Raw genomic sequence first — 13040 nt, forward strand, 5'->3', positions numbered from 1 at the left:
AGGAGAGTGTGGGCCCCTGGAAGGGGTGGGGGGGAATATGGGGATCGCTGGGGGTGTGTGGCTCCCCTGAGGGAATGTGTGTCCCCTGGGGAGGGGGAGGGGGTGGGGTCCCCTGGGGGAATGTGGGACCCCTGGGGAGGGAGCATGGGTCCCCTGGGGGTGTGTGGGTCCGTTGGGGGGGGGGGGATCCCCTGGGGGGGGGGTATGGGGTCCTCTGGGGTTGTGGGAGTCTCCTGGGAGCGTTTGCCTCCTGGGAGTGTGGGGTCCCCTGGGCGAGTGTGGGGATCCCTGGGGTGGGGGGGGGTGTCATAGAATCATTGAATGGTCACAGCACAGAAGGAGGCCATTCGGCCCGTCGAGCCCGTGCCGGCTCTCTGCAAGAGCACTTCAGCCAGTCCCACTCCCCCCGCCCTTTCCCCCTCGCCCTATAAATTTGTTTCCTTCAGGTACTTATCCAAGTCCTTTTTGAAAGCCACGATTGAATCTGCCTCCACCACCCTCTCAGGCCGTGCGTTCCAGATCCTAACCACTCACTGCGTAAAATAGTTTTCCCTCATGTTGCTGTTCTTTTGCCAATCACCTTAAATCTGCGTCCTCTGATTCTCGACCCTTCCACCAATGGGAACAGTTTCTCTCTATCCACTCTGTCCAGACCCCTCATGATTTTGAACACCTCGATCAAATCTTCTCTTAACCTTCTCTGCTCCAAGGAGAACAGCCCCAGCTTCTCCTGTCTATCCACATAACTGAAGTCCCTCATCCCTGGAACCATTCCTGTAAATCTTTTCTGCGCCCTCCCGAAGGCCTTCACATCCTTCCTAAAGTGTGGTGCCCAGAATTGGACATAATTCTCCAGTTGAGGCCGAACCAGTGTTTTATACAGGGTCATCATAACTTCCTTGCTTTTGTACTCTATGCCTCAATTTATGAAGCCCAGGATCCCGTAAGTTTTTTTAACCGCTTTCTCAACCTGTCCTGCCACCTTCAACGATTTGTGCACACGCCAGTTCCGGCTGTCACAGGACAGAGAGTGGAGAGCACCAGTTCCGGCTGTCACAGGACAGAGAGTGGAGAGCACCAGTTCAAACTGTTACAGGAGAGAGAGTAGAGAGCACCAGTTCAAACTGTCACAGGACGGGAGAGTGGAGAGCACCAGTTCCGGCTGTCACAGGACAGAGAGTGGAGAGCACCAGTTCAAACTGTTACAGGAGAGAGAGTAGAGAGCACCAGTTCAAACTGTCACAGGACGGGAGAGTGGACAGAACCAGTTCCCACTGTCACAGGACAGAGAGTGGAGAGCACCAGTTCCGGTCTGTCACAGGAGAGAGAGTGGAGAGCACCAGTTCCCACTGTCACAGGACAGAGAGTGGACAGAACCAGTTCCCACTGTCACAGGACGGGAGAGTGGAGAGCACCAGTTCCCACTGTCACAAGACAGAGAGTGGAGAGCACCAGTTCCCACTGTCACAGGAGGGAGAGTGGAGAGCACCAGTTCCCACTGTCACAGGACAGAGAGTGGAGAGCACCAGTTCCCACTGTCACAGGACAGAGAGTGGAGAGCACCAGTTCCAACTGTCACAGGACAGAGAGTGGAGAGCACCAGTTCCAACTGTCACAGGACAGAGAGTGGAGAGCACCAGTTCAAAATGTCACAGGACAGAGAGTGGAGAGCACCAGTTCCCACTGTCACAGGACAGAGAGTGGAGAGCACCAGTTCCCACTTTCACAGGACAGAGAGTGGAGAGCACCAGTTCCCACTGTCACAGGACAGAGAGTGGGGAGCACCAGTTCCCATTGTCACAGGACAGAGAGTGGAGAGCACCAGTTCCCACTGTCACAGGACGGGAGAGTGGAGAGCACCAGTTCCCACTGTCACAGGACAGAGAGTGGAGAGCACCAGTTCCCACTATCACAGGACAGAGAGTGGAGAGCACCAGTTCCAACTGTCACAGGACAGAGAGTGGAGAGCACCAGTTCCCACTGTCACAGGACAGAGTGGAGAGCACCAGTTCCCACTGTCACAGGACAGGGGGTGGAGAGCATCAGTTCCCACTGTCACAGGACGGGAGAGTGGAGAGCACCAGTTCCCACTGTCACAGGACAGAGAGTGGAGAGCACCAGTTCCCACTGTCACAGGACGGGAGAGTGGAGAGCACCAGTTCCCACTGTCACAGGACAGAGAGTGGGGAGCACCAGTTCCAACTGTCACAGGACAGAGAGTGGGGAGCAGCAGTTCCCACTGTCACAGGACAGAGAGTGGAGAGCACCAGTTCCCACTGTCACAGGACAGAGAGTGGGGAGCACCAGTTCCAACTGTCACAGATCAGAGAGTGGGGAGTACCAGTTCCAACTGTCACAGGAGCATCCAGTCATGCCCCGGTAACTGCCCCCAAAGGAAGTGGAGTGTAGGAAATTGCACTCCGCTTCCATTGAGGGGTGGTAAGGCCAATTCTGCGGCGGGAGCAGGACTTCCACGCGGGGGGCTAAAATTTCCTGCCCCAGAAGGTTACCGCCCCCAAGATGGGGGCCTGTACGGGGAGGCAGAGGGAAGATGAGGGGAGACGCGGGCGGGGGATGGAGGGGAGAGTGGTGGAGGTCGGGGGCGGAGAAGCCCGGGGCGGGGGACAGGAGGGGCCACATTGCAGCGGAGGTCTGGGGGGGAGGGGCGAAGTGTGTTGGAGGGGCGGGCCTGGGGGCTCTGTGCCTCGGTGCGGGGAGTGTTCAGAGTGGGGTGGATGGGTTGACTGCGCAGATGGTGGTTGGTGGATGTGGTGTGGTTGGTGTCGCGGGGGCGTGGCCGGGGCTGGGGGCTCGACATCCGGGAGTGTTCGGCATTTGGGAAGGATTCTGACGGGACGGGGCGGGTTGGGTGGGGAGTGTTCCCGGTGTTGGGTGGGTCCGAAGCCGGGGAGGGGGCCGCTCTTGGGATGGGGGGTGGGCTGTTTGGGGCTGAGATTGGGAGAGACTTCTTCACTCGGGTGTTGTTGGCCTGTGGGGTTCCCTGCCGCGGAGAGTTGTTGATGCCAGTTCATTGGATGTGTTCGGGAGGGAGTTGGATGTGGTCCTTGTGGCTGGGGGGATCGGGGGTGTGGAGGGGGAGGTGCTGGGGTGGGTGATCAGCCATGATCTTGTTGAATGGCGGTGCAGACTCGAAGGGCTGAATGGCCTACTCCTGCACCTATTTTCTATGTTTCTATGTTTCTATGTACCCCCAGGTCTCTCTGTTCATGCATCCCCTTTAGAATTGTACCATTTCACTTATAAAGTGTCCCCCAGGAGTGTATGACCCCTGAGAGCATTTGACCGCTGAGAGTATTTGATCCCTGAGAATATTTGACTCCTGGGAGTGTTTGACCCTGGGAGTGTTTGAACCCTGGGAGTGTTTGACTCCTGGGAGTGTTTGACCCCTAGATGTTTGACCCCTGAGAGTGTTTGACCCCTGGGAGTGTTTGACCCCTGGGTGTTTGACCCCTGGGAGTGTTTGAACCCTGGGAGTGTTTGACCCCTTGGTGTTTGACCCCTGAGAGTGTTTGACCCCTGGGAGTGTTTGACCCCTGGGTGTTTGACCCCTGGGAGTGTTTGAACCCTGGGAGTGTTTGACCCCTGGGAGTGTTTGACCCCTTGGTGTTTGACCCCTGAGAGTGTTTGACCCCTGGGAGTGTTTGACCCCTGGGTGTTTGACCCCTGGGAGTGTTTGAACCCTGGGAGTGTTTGACCCCTGGGAGTGTTTGACCCCTGGGAGTGTTTGACCCTGGCAGTGTTTGACCCTGCGAGTGTGGGGTTCCCCTGGGGGAATATAGGATCTTGCAAAACTTACCCCCATGTTTAAATGCAGGACTTCCTTACAGACCCCACCTCCCCTCCTCACTTGAATGTTGGTGCAGTCTCTGCAGGATATTCCACCTTTAAATTAACCCTTTCCATGCTCTTCTTCTTGACGTGCTCTCTCTCAGAGATAGGAAGAGAATGGATCCATTTGCTTCTATCATTCATAATTATAGATCCCTGCAGCACGGAAGGAGGCCATTCGGCCCATTGGGCCAGTGCTGGCATTGAGAAAAAGAGATATCAAATTAGTCCCGCTCTTTCCCCATGGCCCTGCTAATTATTCCTTTATAATTTGCTCGGAATTCCCTATTGAAAGGTACAATTGAATCTGCTTCCACCACCCTTTCAGGCAGATCGTAACACCTTGCTATTGAGGGAGTGCAGCGAAGGTTTAGCAGACTGATTCCCGGGATGGCAGTACTGACATATGAAGAAAGACTGGATCGACTAGGCTTATATTCACTGGAATTTAGAAGAATGAGAGGGGATCTCAAAGAAACATATAAAACTCTGATGGGATTAGACAGGTTAGATGCAGGAAGAATGTCCCCGATGTTGGGGAAAGTCCAGAACCAGGGGTCACAGTCTAAGGATAAGGGGTAAGCCATTTAGGACCGAGATGAGGAGATACTTCTTCACCCAGAGAGTGGTGAACCTGTGGAATTCTCTACCACAGAAAGTTGTTGAGGCCAGTTCATTAGATATATTCGAAAGGGAGTTAGATGTGGCCCTTACATCTAAAGGGATCAAGGGGGTATGGAGAGAAAGCTGGAATGGGGTACTAAAGTTGCATGATCAGCCGTGATCATATTGAATGGTGGTGCAGGCTCGAAGGGCCGAATGGCCGACTCCTGCACCTATTTTCTATGTTTCTATGTTTCTAAATCGCTGCATAAAAAATAAATTCTCCTCATCTCCATCTCTGGTTCTTTTGCCAACGTCCTCTGGCTCCCGCTGCTTCTGGTACTGGAAGCAGTTTTTCCTTATTTACAGCCATCCGAACACATTACTAATTAAAAGCGCAACGGAGTGGAGGTAAAGATCAGGCTTGATCTAGAGGGGCTGAATGGCCCGCTCCTGTTCCTGAGTGCTCAGGTCTCCACATGCAAAATATCGAATGCGAAGTTTTGTGTCATACCTGCATACAAGTCGAAGGGCTCAGGTTACCCTGGTTACCGTCACCCAGGGTGACGGCAATAATGAACTCTCAGAGCACGGGGAAATTTGAAGCCCTGCTAGTTCAAGGAGACAAGCATTTGGTCAGGCAAGGCAGATCTTGGAATCTGACAGAGCGACAAGCCATCGAAAGGGGAACTGTTTGCTTCGCAGTGCTCGCTGACCGATATTGACTCCCGGTCCGGCAACACCTCCATTTTACTAATTGTCATCCTTGTCTTCGAATCTCATCACTGCCCTGGCCCCATTCTATCTCTGTAACCTCCTCCAGCCCCACAACACCCCGAGATCTCTGCGCTCCTTCAGATCTGGCCTCTTGAGCATCCACCCTTCCCTTTGCTCCACCATTGGTGGCTGTGCCTTCAGCTGTCCAGGCCCAGAGCTCTGGAATTCCCTCCCTAAAACTCTCTCTTCTAAAAAGCTCATGAAAAACTACCTCTTTGACCAAGCTTTTGGTCACCTGTCTTAATATCTCCTTAGAACCATAGAAACATAGAAAATAGGTGCCGGAGTAGGCCATTTGGCCCTTCGAACCTGCACCACCATTCAATAAGATCATGGCTGATCATTCCCTCAGTACCCCTTTCCTGCTTTCTCTCCATACCCCCTGAGCCGTAAGGGCCATATCTGTTATGTATTGCTCTGGTACAATAAATGTATGATAAGTACAATGGTGCACCACAGAGGGCGCTGTGGTGGGAGACCTGAAAGTACCTGTACGAGGCAGTATAAAAGGCTGCCCACCACACCTGTGGGGCACTCTGGAGCTGTTCAATAAAGGACTAAGGTCACAGCAGTTAGACTTACACCAGACCGTGTGGAGTCAGTGATTTGTGTGCTACATACACCACATTGGCGACGAGGAAGCGGACGAACTCCACGTAACCATGGCTACTCTGGGCTCGCTAAAGGATTTTACCGTGGGCAATGATTGGGAGGCCTTTACGGAAAGGCTCGAGTACTACTTCACAGCAAACGACCTGACGGAGCACACAGACGCAATGAGAGATAAGCGTAAGGCGATATTGCTCTCCAGTTGTGGAGATGAGGTTTACTGCCTCGTCAGGGATTTACTGGCACCCGGGAGCGCCAGGGACAAGTCATACGAGGAGCTGACTGAACTCATTCGTGACCAGTTGAAACCGAAGGAGAACATCCTCATGGCCAGATACAAATTTTACCATCACTGCAGACCCGAGGGCCAGGATGTCACGAAATACCCTGCGGACCTCAGGAGACTCGCGGCGCCGTGTGAATTTGGCGCATACCTTGACGAGGCGTTGCGGGACATTTTCGTTATGGGGATTGGCCACGAGGGCCTCCTTCATAAGCTGTTAGCCACGGAACTCACATTCACCCTGACAAAGGCCATCACCATCAGCCGGGCATATATGACCTTGACTTACAGCACCAAGCAAATGATCCACACAGTCTCGAACCCGGCAGGCACTGTCCACAGGGTAGCGCCCACCACGGACAAAACTGCAGAACGTGGCTCTGCCCGGAGCAGAGAGCACTGACCTCGGGATCCTGGAACTCAGAGTCTGCCGAGGGGGGCCAATCAAGCAGCACCATGCTGGCACTGTGGAGGAAGCCATGGGGCTCACTGGTGCAGGAGTATACATGCAATACCTGCCACATTAAAGGCCACCTTCAGCGTATGTGTAAAAGAAATCGGACTCACCATGTGGCTGAGGAGATGGGGGATGATCCATTACTCAGCAAGGAGCAGGCAGAAGAAGATGAGGTGTTGGGACTGTTCACGTGTACCGACAATTCGCCCCCAGTGATAATGGAAGTAAAAATTGACGGAGTCCCAGTGAGTATGGCAGTTGATGAGTCAGAGAACTTTTGAGAAACTGTGGGGTAACCCGGCTGCACGACCCAAGCTGGTCCCGGTCACGGCAAAGCTGCGTACCTACACCAAGGAACTGATACCTGTTCTCGGCAGAGCGGATGTGCAGGTATCTCACGGGGGCGAGACGCACGGTTTACCTTTGTGGGTCATTGCAGGCGATGGGCCGACGCTCCTCGGCAGAAGATGGATGGGAAAGGTCCGTGGGAGCTGGGAAGACTTCACTCCTCCACGGACTGCTGCTCCCCGGGTCCCCAAAGAGCAGCACCGACCGAGCTGGAGCTGCAGAGCAGCCCAGAACTCCTGACCTCAAGCAATCCTGCAGCCTCAGCCTCCACAGATGAGGAGACCCTGGAAGAACAGGTATTGCTGAGGTGTGGGCCTATTGCTGAGGTGTGGGCCTATTGCTGAGGTGTGGGCCTATTGCTGAGGTGTGGGCCTATTGCTGAGGTGCGGGCCTATTGCTGAGGTGCGGGCCTATTGCTGAGGTGTGGGCCTATTGCTGAGGTGTGGGCCTATTGCTGAGGTGCGGGCCTATTGCTGAGGTGTGGGCCTATTGCTGAGGTGTGGGCCTATTGCTGAGGTGCGGGCCTATTGCTGAGGTGTGGGCCTATTGCTGAGGTGCGGGCCTATTGCTGAGGTGCGGGCCTATTGCTGGGGTGCGGGCCTATTGCTGAGGTGTGGGCCTATTGCTGAGGTGTGGGCCTATTGCTGAGGTGTGGGCCTATTGCTGAGGTGCGGGCCTATTGCTGAGGTGTGGGCCTATTGCTGAGGTGCGGGCCTATTGCTGAGGTGCGGGCCTATTGCTGAGGTGCGGGCCTATTGCTGAGGTGAGGGCCTATTGCTGAGGTGCGGGCCTATTGCTGAGGTGCGGGCCTATTGCTGAGGTGTGGGCCTATTGCTGAGGTGTGGGCCTATTGCTGAGGTGCGGGCCTAATGCTGAAGTGTGGGCCTATTGCTGAGGTGCGGGCCTATTGCTGAGGTGTGGGCCTATTGCTGAGGTGCGGGCCTATTGCTGAGGTGTGGGCCTATTGCTGAGGTGTGGGCCTATTGCTGAGGTGTGGGCCTATTGCTGAGGTGCGGGCCTATTGCTGAGGTGTGGGCCTATTGCTGAGGTGCGGGCCTATTGCTGAGGTGTGGGCCTATTGCTGAGGTGTGGGCCTATTGCTGAGGTGTGGGCCTATTGCTGAGGTGTGGGCCTATTGCTGAGGTGCGGGCCTATTGCTGAGGTGTGGGCCTATTGCTGAGGTGTGGGCCTATTGCTGAGGTGTGGGCGTATTGCTGAGGTGTGGGCCTATTGCTGAGGTGCGGGCCTATTGCTGAAGTGTGGGCCTATTGCTGAGGTGTGGGCCTATTGCTGAGGTGCGGGCCTATTGCTGAAGTGTGGTCCTATTGCTGAGGTGTGGGCCTATTGCTGAGGTGTGGGCCTATTGCTGAGGTGCGGGCCTATTGCTGAGGTGCGGGCCTATTGCTGAGGTGTGGGCCTATTGCTGAGGTGAGGGCCTATTGCTGAGGTGCGGGCCTATTGCTGAGGTGCGGGCCTATTGCTGAGGTGCGGGCCTATTGCTGAGGTGCGGGCCTATTGCTGAGGTGCGGGCCTATTGCTGAGGTGCGGGCCTATTGCTGAGGTGCGGGCCTATTGCTGAGGTGCGGGCCTATTGCTGAGGTGTGGGCCTATTGCTGAGGTGTGGGCCTATTGCTGAGGTGCGGGCCTATTGCTGAGGTGTGGGCCTATTGCTGAGGTGTGGGCCTATTGCTGAGGTGCGGGCCTATTGCTGAGGTGTGGGCCTATTGCTGAGGTGTGGGCCTATTGCTGAGGTGTGGGCCTATTGCTGAGGTGTGGGCCTATTGCTGAGGTGTGGGCCTATTGCTGAGGTGTTGGCCTATTGCTGAGGTGCGGGCCTATTGGTGGGGTGCGGGCCGGCGGGGCGCTGCGGGCGAGAAGCGGGAGGCCCATCGATGGCTGGCGGATCGGGGGGGCCCACGCGAAAAAGTCGGGCGGCGGCAGCGGCTCCGATGGTGCCGGCCATGGCGGCTGCAGGAGAGGCAACCACGGCGGGAGCGGAGGCTGCGGCGGCGGCGGGCGCGACTCGGAGGGACGTGAGGCAGAGCGGCGGATGCGGCAGCAAGCACGGAGCGACTCACTGTGACTGATCGAGTCCAGGGAGCCACTGCTGCAAGAGGGATTGCTTTTTCCCTTTCCCTCCTTCCTTGTTTCTCCTTCATTCTTCGCCAGCGAGCTCAAGGTGGTGGGGAGCCTCGTGGCAACGGAGATAAAGGCCAGCAGAACACCTAAGATGGCGGCGCCCAAAGGAAGCCTCGTGGGAGCCACAAGATGGCGTCTTAAAAGGGAAATGCTCCCGGGAGTCTTAAAAGGGCCTCACACCACTGCAGTTCCCACATAAAGATTTTTGGACTTTTGTAAGGCTAGAGCGAGTCTAAGTGTGCTATGTGAATGTAGAATGATGGATTTATGACAAGAATTAATATTTTAATGCTGCGTGGTCACCGTGTTTAAAATAATGGACATTGTCATGTATTCAACCAGCATTGTAACCCATGTATAAACTGACCTAAGTTGTACACCGTGAGAACACTGACCACTAGGTGGTGAACTTGTGGGAAACACTTCTAACCTAGGCCTTCAGGTATAAAAGGGGAAGCTCCACCCACTTCCTGCACTCGAGTGCGAAGGAATAAAGGACAGGTCACAGACTGACCTTCTCTCAAGCATGGGCCTCGTGTGTATTTATACTGTATAGTAAGGACGTATCAGACATGAATTGCGAATTTCGACAAGAGTTAATATCTCAATGCTGAATGGTCACTGTGTTTAAATTCAGGGACGTGGACCCGTGACCAACATTACCAATGGGCAGATGCGTTTTTCGATTTAGGGGATTCAAGCAACGGCTTTTTGAACTGGGGGGGCAGTGATGTTGTGTATTGCTCTGGTACATTAAATGTATGATAAGTACAATGGTGCACCACAGAGGGTGATGTGGTGGGAGACCTAAAAGTACCTGCACGAGGCAGTATAAAAGGCTGCCCACCACACCTGTGGAGCACTCTGGAGCTGTTCAATAAAGGACTAAGGTCACAGCAGTTAGATCAACACTTTCCGTGTGGAGTCAGTGATTTGTGTGCTACATACACCACAATAGCTAACTCCCTCTTGAATATATCCAATGAACTGGCATCAACAACTCTCTGCGGCAGGGAATTCCACAGGTTAACAACTCTCTGAGTGAAGAAGTTTCTCCTCATCTCAGTCCTAAATGGCCTACCCCTTATCCTAAGCCTGTGTCCCCTGGTTCTGGACTTCCCCAACATCGAGAACAATCTACTCGCATCTAACCTGTCCCGTCCCGTCAGAATCTTATATATTTCTATGAGATCCCCTCTCATCCTTCTAAACTCCAATGTATAAAGTACCAGTTGATCCAGTCTCTCCTCATATGTCAGTCCAGCCATCCCGCGAATCAGTCTGGTGAACCTTCGCTGCACTCCCTCAATGGCAAGAACGTCCTTCCTCAGAATAGGAGACCAAAACTGAACACAATATTCCAGCTGAGGCCTCACCAAGGCCCTGTACAACTGCAGTAAGACCTCCCTGCTCTTATACTCAAATCGCCTAGCTATGAAGGCCAACATACCATTTGCCTTCTTCACCGCATGCTGTACCTGCATGCCAACTTTCAATGACTGAAGAACCATGACACCCAGGTCTCGTTGCACCTCCCTCTTTTCCTAATCTGCCACCATTCAGATAATATTCTGTCTTTGTGTTTTTGCCCCGAAAATGGATAACCTCACATTTATCCACATTATACTGCATCTGCCATGCATTTGCCCACTCAGCTAACCTGTCCAAGTCATCCTGCAGCCTCTTAGCATCCCCCTCACAGCTTACACCGCCACCCAGTTTAGTGTCATAGAAACATAGAAACATAGAAAATAGGTGCAGGAGTAGGCCATTCGGCCCTTCGAGCCTGTACCGCCATTCAATTAGTTCATGGCTGAGCATTCCTGAGTACCCCATTCCTGCTTTCTCGCCATACCCCTTGATCCCTCTAGTAGTAAGGACTTCATCTAACTCCTTTTTGAATATATTTAGTGAATTGGCCTCAACAACTTTCTGTGGTAGAGAATTCCACAGGTTCATCACTCTCTGGGTGAAGAAGTTTCTCCTCATCTCGGTCCTAAATGGCTTACCCCTTATCCTTAGACTGTGACCCCTGATTCTGGACTTCCCAACATTGGCAACATTCTTCCTGCATCTAACCTGTCTAAACCCGTCAGAATTTTAAACGTTTCTATGAGGTCCCCTCTCATTCTTCTGAACTCCAGTGAATACAAGCCCAGTTGATCCAGTCTTTCTTGATAGGTCAGTCCCGCCATCCCGGGAATCAGTCTGGTGAACCTTCGCTGCACTCCCTCAATAGCAAGAATGTCCTTCCTCAAGTTAGGAGACCAAAACTGTACACAATACTCCAGGTGTGGCCTCACCAAGGCCCTGTACAACTGTAGCAACACCTCCCTGACCCTGTACTCAAATCCTCTCGCTATGAAGGCCAACATGCCATTTGCTTTCTTAACCGCCTAATGTACCTGTATGCCAACCTTCAATGACTGCAATCATCTACAAACTTGGAGATATTACACTCAATTCCTTCATCCAAATCATTGATGTATATTGTAAAGAGCTGGGGTCCCAGCACTGAGCCCTGTGGCACTCCACTAGTCACTGCCTGCCATTCTGAAAAGGACCTGTTTATCCTGACTCTCTGCTTCCTGTCTGCCAACCAGTTCTCTATCCACGTCAGTACATTACCCCCAATACCATGTGCTTTGATTTTGCACACCAATCTCTTGTGTGGGACCTTGTCAAAAGCCTTTTGAAAGTCCAAATACACCACATCCACTGGTTCTCCCTTGTCTACTCTACTAGTCACATCCTCAAAAAATTCTAGAAGATTTATCAAGCATGATTTCCCCTTCATAAATCCATGCTGACTTGGACCGATCCTGTCACTGCTTTCCAAATGTGCTGCTATTTCATCCTTAATAATTGATTCCAACATTTTCCCCACTACTGATGTCAGGCTAACCGGTCAATAATTACCCGCTTTCTCTCTCCCTCCCTTTTTAAAAAGTGGTGTTACATTAACTACCCTCCAGTCCATTGGAACTGATCCAGAGTCGATAGACTGTTGGAACATGATCACCAATGCATCCACTATTTCGAGGGCCACTTCCTTAAGTACTCTGGGATGCAGACTATCAGGCCCCGGGGATTTATCAGCCTTCAATCCCATCAATTTCCCTAACACCATTTCCCGCCGAATAAAGATATCCTTCAGTTCCTCTTTCTCACGAGACCCTCAGTCCCCTAGCACATCCGGAAGGTTATTTGTGTCTTCCTTATGTGGGTCGGTGTCAAATTTTGTTTGATAATCACTGCTGTGAAGCCTTGGAACGTTTTACCGCGTTAAAGGCGTTAAATTGATTCCAGGGATGAGGGACTTCAGTTACGGGGATAGACTGGAGAAGCTGGGGTTGTTCTCCTTGGATCAGAGATGATTGAGAGGAGATTTGATCGAGGTGTTCAAAATCATGAGGGGGGTCTGGACAGAGTGGATCGAGAGAAACTGTTCCCAGTGGCGGAAGGGTGGAGAACCAGAGGACACAGATTTAAGGCGATTGGCAGAAGAACCAAAGGCGACATGAGGGGAAACATTTTTACACAGCAAGTGGTTAGGATCTGGAATGCACTGCCTGAGAGGGTGGTGGAGGCAGACTGAATCGTGGCTTTCAAAAGGGAATTGGATAAGTAGCTGAAGGAAAATAATGTGCAGGGCAATGGGGAAAGGGCGGGGGGAAGGAACTCGCTGAAGTTCTCTTGGAGAGAGCCGGCACGGGCTCGGTGGGCTGAATGGCCTCTTTCCGTGCTGTAACCATTCTACGATTCTATGAGTGCAAGCTCCTGTGTGTACACGTGGTCAGTAAAAGGCATGCAGGTACAGCAGGCGGTGAAGAAGGCAAATGGTATGTTGCTAGGGGATTTGAGTATAGGAGCAGGGAGGTCTTACTGCAGTTGTACAGGGCCTTAGTGAGGCCTCACCTGGAATATTGTGTTCAGTTTTGGTCTCCTAATCTGAGGTAGGACGTTCTTGCTACT

The sequence above is a fragment of the Pristiophorus japonicus genome, chromosome 3 (genome assembly GCF_044704955.1).
Source record: "Pristiophorus japonicus isolate sPriJap1 chromosome 3, sPriJap1.hap1, whole genome shotgun sequence".
Taxonomy (NCBI): domain Eukaryota; kingdom Metazoa; phylum Chordata; class Chondrichthyes; family Pristiophoridae; genus Pristiophorus; species Pristiophorus japonicus.